This window comes from Triplophysa rosa, linkage group LG12, assembly GCF_024868665.1.
Source record: "Triplophysa rosa linkage group LG12, Trosa_1v2, whole genome shotgun sequence".
Classification (NCBI taxonomy): domain Eukaryota; kingdom Metazoa; phylum Chordata; class Actinopteri; order Cypriniformes; family Nemacheilidae; genus Triplophysa; species Triplophysa rosa.
In genome coordinates this window covers 21,150,019-21,159,192 of record NC_079901.1, presented here as the reverse complement: position 1 = coordinate 21,159,192, position 9,174 = coordinate 21,150,019, and positions in this window count along the sequence as shown.

The window sequence follows — 9,174 nt, the reverse complement described above, 5'->3', positions numbered from 1 at the left end:
TTATGCCATCCCAGATGTATGACTTCTTAATTTAACAAAATTTAATATTAAAAAGCTGTCACGTTTTCTTCATATACATTACTTAAAGTGTTGAAAATTCAATAATACGCATTAAAAGAACACACGTGGCTTATTATATCATCTCAACTCACAGTATAGTTAGGGAAAAAATCATATTTTGAGCGTATTTATGTAAAATATCATGACAACTAGACAACACGGAAGAACCAATGAGACTTGTAATTGTTGATGTGTCACCATATTTAAATTTAGCACCTGAGCAGCTGGTTTACATACTTAAAACCAGTCACAAAGGTCAATTTTTTTTAAATTGGGATTTATACATCTGAAATCAGAATAAATAAGCTTTTAGTCATGCACACAGTTATATAGGTATACAACTTGTAGTGAAATTAAAATCTGGTAAACTCTGTAGACTGTGTAAAATATTAAATTAAGATAAAAACTAAAACATAAGGGAAAATATATAAAATAACGCCAAGTAAGTAAAGTATTGATCAAACTAAACTATAAGACCAAAACATATTTGAAGACCGAAGTGTTTACAACAAGTAGAATAAAATATAAAATGTGCAATATTGCCATTTTGAGCATCATACAAAAGGGTAACATGATGACATTTTTTAAAACACTTTTTTGTCGTTGTGTTCAACTGAAAAAAGGATGTATGCAGGTGTGTAAATTAGGAGTGAACTTTTATTTTTGGGTGAACTGCCCCTTTAATGTGTCTTTAACAGTAGGCCACAACCTTTACCAGTAATCTTCTCACTATACAAAAGCGTCATTGCTCAATAGAGTTTCAATAGGGATTCATACACAGATGTTCTAAAACGTAAATGATACAGACACTTTTTTTCGAGCAATGAAAGTAGTAATAGGATATCTTATTGAAAAAAGAAACCGCTTTTGCAAGTCCAATGAGTTGGACTATGATATATTTTTGAAAAGATAATTTCCAAAAGTGGGGTATGAGCCAGAAGCCCCTTTGGAATCTGTTCTGGAAATAATTTTCAACTCGCTTGAAACGTATCTTATGGGGCTCAGAGAATAATGTCAGTTTGAATAATCTTGCCATCTTCTGTGATAATTTCATTCACTTTAATGGTTTCCTGGCTGTGCTCTGTGGCTAGGTAAGGTTTCTTTCACTCGGTCTGCTTTTGTTGGCAACAGAGCTGTCTCTTTCCTGACAGGAACACAAAACCAAACTTTGTTGTGGGGTTTAGTGGCAACTGGGGACTGATGGCCTCTTTGTTTAATATATGTTTTTACTTGTCTGTTGTCTTGGCAGTGTGACAGAATCATTGCAGTAGTCTCTGAAATTGTCCTTTTGCAATCTCTTTGCTCAATCAAACAACGTTTTGCGAATGGAACATTGTCTCTTGATCTGTGCTTTTACTAAATATGGTGCTACACCGTTACAACGCTATCTATCATCTGTGTACAGTGTACAGTATGTGTGTGTGTGTAAAGTAAATGCATTTTTAAAGCTTTCTATAAAAAAATACAGCTTTGTACCTTACGCTCACCCGTTAGATGTGTGTTCTCTGTCTTTTTTCCTCTTTCATGTTGACTTCTTTCTCTTATTTGAGGACATGAGAGAAAGGAAACCTCTTCCATATTTAGCTGTTGAAAGTTTCTCCAGAGGTTTTGGGGTAAATAATATCTCTCAATATCAAACCTGGGTTAACTTCTGTAGAGTGGAATCAGAAATTATGTAAAACGCGTGACACTTTCTGTACTGGCCTTGAGCAATTTCATTTTAAGCTGCTCGTTTTATTCTCGTCTGTTTCTCCTCCTGCATAATATCCACAGCACTGCCGGCCAAACAACCAACACACGCGCACCAAATTTAACACCACCAGTTAAATTTATATTTTAACTTTTCTCACAAACTAATAAAATCAGGCTTAATGTAATAAATACTTGCATTTTTTGCTTCTGCATGCATGCACTCCCAACTATCATGGCAATTTTGGGGTCAGCTATTTTGTAAGATAAATCACATTAAAGGTACAGTTCACCCAAAAATGAAAATTATGTTATAATTTACTCACCTCCGAGTTGTTCCAAACCTGTATAAATGTATTTGTTCTGCTAAACACAAAGGAAGATATTTGGAAAAATGCCAGTAACCAAACTGATGTCAACCCTTATTGACTCCCATAGTATTTATTTTCCCTACTATGACAGTAAATGGGGGGTGAGATCTGTTTGGTTTTCTGACATTTTTTCAAATATCTTCCTTTGTGTTTAGCAGAACAAAGAAATGTATACAGGTTTGGAACAACTCGAGGGTGAGTAAATGATGACAGAATTTTCATTTTTGGGTGAACTAGCCCTTTAAGCCTGAAGTACAACTTCACAATTATAATTGTAACATACACTATGTATATTAGATGCAATTGCGTTGTTTCAACTTAAAATGACCCCAAATTCACTGTTGAATGTAGACCAGTAGCGAGACTTTTCTAGCCCTTTATCTGATAAGAGGACTCTTGAAATGGACTGCTTCATCCTGTTCTCTGCGTTAAAGCAGACCAGGAAGCTTATGGGAAATGTAAAAAGCAGCTCATCTCTCAGCTGATGCAGTGAGGAGGCATACAGCTTCTGCAACTGCCTGCAGTGATGTATGATGGGAGATGAGAATTACTTTGGTGGCACATCTTGCAAATTGCTCTTAAAAAGTGTAGCAGTGACACCAAGCTGGAGCTCATAAGTTCTGTTGGCCTCTTTTTAGCTTCTTGGGAGGCCAAATATGTCTCAAAGCTCACAAGTACACACTTTCATTGGTGGCCAACCCTGCCTGGGTTCTACGGGTTTTGTGTTTGTGCGGTGGACATACTAAGCAGATTTTTTGTCATTTCACATGTTAAGTAAACTGTGTGCACAAATACAGTACAAAGCTTTTGCCTTGAAGGTTATTGGTTTTTACAGTATAGGCTTTCTCTTTACATGGGTAAATGTTTGTATGGCTCTTCTGTTTGTTAAGATTTCGGTCGGGCTGTTAATGGGATTTAAAATGTGAATGTCTTTATATCTGAATCTTAAATTAAAATGACTTTCTATGGTCTATGGGTTCAACATTCTCTTATCCCAATACACATATAGACAGTGTTAGCTGTTATTTTCATATTCAGTTTAATATTTTATAAAGTAACGCTAATATCTCTGTCATTGGTTCTCTAAACTGATATATGATATACTTACCACAATCACATAAGTGGTTTATACTTTAAGTGAATTTAATTGTCAAAATATATTTTAGTGGGGTAAATATAGCTTTGTGTTCTGTGTTTACAGTTACTGAGATACAAATGATGATAAAATATTGATGCACAATGAACAAAGGGTAAATATCTTCAATCAATCATTGTGTCATTAAGTATTTAGATTTGATTCAAATCAGTGGATGTTTCCCATATCAGTCACATTAGCGCTTTTTCAGTGAATCCATACATCCTGGCTGGGTGTTGATAAAACAGCACAGATCATCGCAAATCATCCTGAAAATGATATTTCCACAGAACTAAAGATTTGCAGATGCATTACTCATCAACATTTGAAATCACGTACAGTTAAAGGAACAGTTTACCCAACAATGTCGTTCCAAATCCGTATCAATTTCTTTATTGTGATGAACACAGAGAAGTATATTTGGAAGAATGCTTGTAACCAAACAGTTCTTGGCCACCATTGACTACCATAGTAGGAAAAATTACAATGGTAAAAGTGCCCCTAGAACTGTTTGCTTTCGTACATTCTTCAAAATATCTTCTTTTGTGTTCAACAAAACACATTTATCAAAGCAATTTTTCCTACTATGGTCTCGAGGCCTTTTAAATGCCCTGCTGTGTGTAAAATTGCCATCTTGCCCTTGTGTCGTAATCAATATAAAGGCTAATGCATTGACTTGTTTTCCCGAACAGCTCTCAGTCTACATAGATGTCTGTATTTCCCCTGGCACTCATTCACTTAAGATATTACACACTTGAATGACAACGGGCAGACAACAACAAGGTTTCTTCCACTGTCCTGCACATGAGAATCCATGTCCATTTATATTTATGAATTCAGGAAAACAAGAGAACTGTTCAAGAAAGTTTCATTTATTTTTGTAGTCACTTTTGTGAGATGGTTGCTTGAGTGAGAACAAGGCTTTCCAGAGTGCATGACTCTGATTTTACCATATAAGTAGTAAAAAAACGATGGTAGAGATCAGATACGCCGGTGCTTTACTGCTGGCCGTCTGTGTCCCAGCAGAGGGAGCGTTTTATGTACTGCGCAAACGCTGCAGACATGCGGCCGTAACCTGTCACTTTCCAACTATGTAACTCAGTGTCTCTGTGTCTCTAGTTTACAGTATTTACCTTCCATTACTGCACCTTCAACGCTGTAGATTGAATAAATTACCAGGATTCAGAGAAAGCCTAGGATATTTATTTAACCCAACACAACATGTTCCTCCATATTGGAAACGTTTTCCAAAAGAACTCTTCAGAGCTGTTTAAGGTTAAAGGGAAAGTTCACCTAAAAATTAAAATTCTGTCATCGTTTATTTCACCCTCTTGTCATTTCAAACCTATATCACTTTCTATCTTCAAAACACACACACAAAAAAAGTTATTTTGACGAATGTTGGTAACCGAACAATGGGCCTCATTCATGAAACACGAGCAGAATGATTTTTTGTGTAAATCGTTCATACTGTAAAGTTGTTCTGACGTAAATTTTCGGATTCATGAAAATGTTCGTATTTTCAAAATGTTAGTTGGTGCGAAAGAAATGTACACCTGCTCCATACCACGTGTAAATAGTGCGTTAAACTGCACGTAACGTTCTGAATTCTTTTAGACAAACTGATGACACAGCATTTTGATGCACTATGTATCATAATGATATTTCACGAGTTCTTTTGCCCTGTCTTTTATCATTTTTTACTTTTAACTTTGGGTAAAACGCAGAGCTCGTCACTGTCCTTTTTTACACAGCCGTCCAATCACAGTGGAGAAGAGGCTGGACAAACACTACATTGACCAACCATCATGCACCACAATGGAGCAGTTAATATTAATGGTTACTGCATTTTCATATTCAGTAATATTATTCGAAATAAGATACTAGTAACAAGTAGGCTAACTGTTGCGGATATTCTAAATCACAGCAACCAACGCATCTCCGGAATAACGCTCAGTGCCACCAAAGCGTTCTCAAGCGCCACCAGCTGGTCGTTTTTATAAGAGCAACAGGTATTATTATTTTAGCTGGCTAAAAACACTTTGGTGGACACGGTTTAATTGATTTATTTTTGGGTAAGCATATAGCTTTATTAGTATAGTATAGAATATTAGTATCTTATGCATTTATGCAATATAATGTAGCCAAACCAGAGAATGGAGTCCAGAGGATTCCAGCATTCCTAAATACGCAATTCGCGTAGCAGGCTACATTAGTTAGATCAACCGGAACCAGGAACACTTCCAACAACAACTGATGTACTTGTTGCATCAAAGAGTGCAGAACAGTACTCTACTCTCAGCCAGTCTTGTCTCATTGTTCCAAGGTTACCACAGCGGGTAGGATGCAGTTCATGCCCAGACCTGATGGTAGAGCGGAGAATGGGAAGCGGCGACCTGACAAGAGCTGAGATGATAGAGCTGGATAAAGAAGGACGCGGTCACCTGACACGTCTTCATGGCCTGACCTGATGGTAGAGCGGAGAATGGGAAGCGGCGACCTGACAAGAGCTGAGATGATAGAGCTGGATAAAGAAGGACGCGACGACTTCACACGTCTTCACTACAAAATTTCAAATGCTATTAGATTATTAATGATAATCTTAAATCTATAATTTACCTTATTAGTAAGTTGATTTATTTTTATTTAGCCTTGTTGTGCAAGCACTGTCGAGCTTGTGCAGAGGCAGCAGCTTTTGCCAGAGGGGAACTGGAATCCCCTGGTTGGGCCTGGGTTCTCCTGAGGATTTTTTTCTCGATTGGAGTTTTGGGTTCCTCGCCACCGTTTGCATACTGTTTTGCACTATTTGCCTGGCTGGGGGGGCTGCTTTAGAATTAGAATTTTTAAGTTTTATTTTTTTAATATTGTATAGGAATTTATAGTCTGTTTAATATTTGACCTGTTTCTCTCTCCTTTATCTTAAATGTGTGTTTCACTGTGCGTGTCTGTGTGTGTGCGTGCTTGTCTGTGTGTGCTTGTCTGTGTGTGTGTGTGTGTGTGTGTGTGTGGTGTGTGTGTGGCGCGGTTGGGTGCGTGCATGCTTGCTTGTGTGTGTTGTGTGGTGTGGTGTGCGGTGTGGTGTTGCGCGTGCTTGTGTGTGTGCGCGTGCTTGTGTGTGTGCGCGTCCGTGTGTGTGTGCGCGTCCGTGTGTGTGTGCGCGTCCGTGCGTGTCCGTGCGTGTGTGCGCGTGCGTGCGTTCGCGTGCGTGCGTGTCCGTGTGTCTGAGCGTCCGTATGTGTGTCTATGTCTATTTGTGTTAGTACATGTGCATATTGTGTGTGTGGAGTGTTTTGTATGTGGGTATGTCTGTCTTCTGTGTTTTCACCTTTTTCTTGTTTTTACAGGTATAACTTTAATTGTTTTGCTTATAGTCAATATGTCTCATGTACAGCTGCTTTGTAACAATGAAAATTGTAAAAAGGGCTATATAAATAAAGTTGAGTTGAGTGAGTTGAGTAATTCATAGGCGGGGAATATGCTAATTGTGAATGAGCGTTCATATGCACCCTGTTTACGAATGATTGGAACCCATTAACAGACACACATTTTACTGCAAAATCTGACGTTTACGAAGTATTTTTTGAATCCAGAGGAAAGTTTTTGGGAAGGTCTGCTTAATGCCCAAATTACTCTGAATTTACGAATGTTTCATGAATGAGGTCCAATGGTGGTACCCATTCATTTCTATATGGACACAAAACCAAAGTCAATGGGTTTGGTTACCAACATTCTTCAAAATATCTTCTTTTGAGTTCTGCGGGAGAAAGTCAAGGACAAGAGGATAAGTAATGATGACAACATTTTTATTTGGGTGAACTATCTCTAAGTATGTTCAGAATTTCAGTATATTCCCAGATATCTCTGAATTTACTGACCAGCTGAATCAAATAAACTTTGGGTTTATACCTTCACCAAGCACTTTTTCCTCCACATCAGCAACTCTACAGTTTCACTCACTTCACTCAGGTGCAACTGCAACGGCCTCTAAGCACAGTTGCATCTCAATAAATCTAAAAAAAATTATCTCTTCTTCTTCTGCTGCCTCTGCAGTGTCTTCATCTCCCACCTGCTCAACTGGCCCTGCGCTGTCGTTCCCTGTCCATCTTTCTTTGCCTTTCATTTACGGCCTTGGTCTTCCAAACCTCCTGCACCTTCTAGCACCCAATCCCCGCTCTTATCCCCGCAATTATTCCCACTCTTATTTTCTAGCGGTTATAGCCCCCAATGGCTGGCACAGCACCCGCCTCATTTCCTTTGATTGCAAGATGGCGCATTACCTGCTTTATTTCCTGTGATTGGAAGCGCAGATCTCTCTGCAGGGTCAGCCTGCCGAATTCACTCTCAAACAGGCTTCCCTACTCTTACTTCATTTTTTCCTTCCTTTTGTACTTTACGACCCCCAACATCATCACTTTCTACCTAGTCTCTTGATTAAATGGGAACAACCAGGGGTGCGTTTCCCGAACAACGACATAACTAGGTGGTTAACCACCATAGTACGATGCGTCGTTTGAGAAACTAACTAGCTACTCACAACTGTTCTCCGAAAACATAGAAACTTTGTCGCACATCTGTCGTTTGAACCACGTTGGTTGAACAACGTAGTTGATGACATCACATAGGTGGTGGAGTAATACCATCTTCTAATTAATCTGTTTAGTTCGATTTAGTGTCATGTTATTGCTGTAAATAATGTAGGTTACACTGCACCTGAAAACTATTTTGTTATCGTATTTTTGCTCTATGTTGATTTATTTCACGATTTTTAACTCATTCATAAGTTTCCTCCTACGTAACTCCGCCCAGGGATTCCCCAGGGTCCTCGAGCACGTAGGACCAGGTGCATGCGCACTTTTAAAAGAACAATGCTTCTATTTTCTTGTCAAACTAAAAGATGTCAAATTGAATTTGTATATTTAGAATGATGGATATTGAATGCACTGCATGTTGCTTGCTTACCTTGCTCAAAAGCATGATGTAAGTCTACATGTCATCATAAGAATAAGGAACTACTGTATGCTTCTAACTACAGCTCTAGACCTGTAGGTCCAACCACGCAACTTTGCGCAGTGCTGCTTGGGATTGATCGTTGAACTACATGAAACGACGGAACTTGCGACCATAGTTGGCTAACTATGCTTTTGGGAATCGCAGCCCAGATGGATTGTTATTGGCAGCATATCCGCCTCTTATTCCAGCTTTTTCTCTGCATTACACAAAAGTGTAAGCAGCATACTGCTCTTGCCCTTAGAATCATAAATCTGGACAATTACTATTGACAAATAAGAAGTTTATTGGGATTGCATAAACTTTTGATGATAATTAATTTCCTTCCAATTATTCAACCCAAATTTGACCTTCCAGTTCTGCAAATAATGTTATCAGTGTCTCTAGTTCATTTCACTCCCGATACAGAATGTACAATAGTGGTCAAAAGTGATGTTTGGAGGGTACAATATGTACGTTTAATGCTGTCCCAGGTTGGAGTACACCATCAACATGTGAGGATTAAAAAAGCATTAGGCAACAAAGGCAAACTGCAGTGTTTGCCGTGTTTTATTCTATTTCGCAAAAAAATCCTACAAGCAACAAGCATACATTGATTAGTTTTATTTAGGTAACAATGTTTTGTTAATCCTTGTTAATCTTGTTTTCGACTACAGCAGGCATTGACTCTGTAAGCTTTGAGCATGTCTTGTCATTCTTTGTCAAGCTTCCTTAAATTCTTCTCAAAGCTGAACTTCAGCTTACACTCTAAGCACAAAGTCAAAACACACATAGCAAATGTTTTAATACATATTAAACAATATATTTGAATGAAGGCTGAGTGAATTGCTGTCCTGCTGGATCCTGAAACTGATAGCTTATGCCGCTCTGGTGAAATTCAGCTCGAGTCATGTTTCAGATTCAGAGCCAATT